The sequence below is a fragment of the Odontomachus brunneus genome, unplaced genomic scaffold (assembly GCF_010583005.1).
Source record: "Odontomachus brunneus isolate Ranch 3 - 2012 unplaced genomic scaffold, Obru_v1 Obru_scaffold_162, whole genome shotgun sequence".
NCBI lineage: Eukaryota > Metazoa > Arthropoda > Insecta > Hymenoptera > Formicidae > Odontomachus > Odontomachus brunneus.
The window spans coordinates 628,125-628,658 of NW_022639612.1; positions in this window are offsets into that span (position 1 = coordinate 628,125).

A 534-nucleotide genomic window follows, 5' to 3' on the forward strand; every position below is an offset into this window, starting at 1 on the left:
ACATAATTTTAAAGATAAACATATATTTAAATGTCACTTAAAATCAAAATAACGTTGGTACAACCGGACCTTAGAGATGACACTTCATATTAATTCCAAAGGTCCATATTCTGAATCCTCTTTTATCGATAAAAGTGCCTTAAATGTAGCTTCTCAACCAATCAGGTAGCTTCTAAGTCTCTTTTAGAAACACTTTTATAGATAAAAGAGGATTCAGAATATGGGCCAAATGCCTGTATTCATAGTCAGGCCTTATATTTAAGACCTCTTTAAGTTCATCTTCAGATGCTCTACGGATCATTTTATTGGCTACAGAGTATCTGAAGATGAACTTAAGGAAGCCTTAAATATAAGGCCTGACTATGAATACGGGCAAAAATCTTCGCTACGAGCTGCCACTTTCTTAGGCCTAGTTTTCATCATCATTGGCTGCGTTCAGAAAACATAGCTGATCAGTGAACGGTCAGTGATTATTGGTCCTTAAGGTGCCGTCCCATTGAGCACGGATCGGAACGCCGGATCGGATTTCTTACT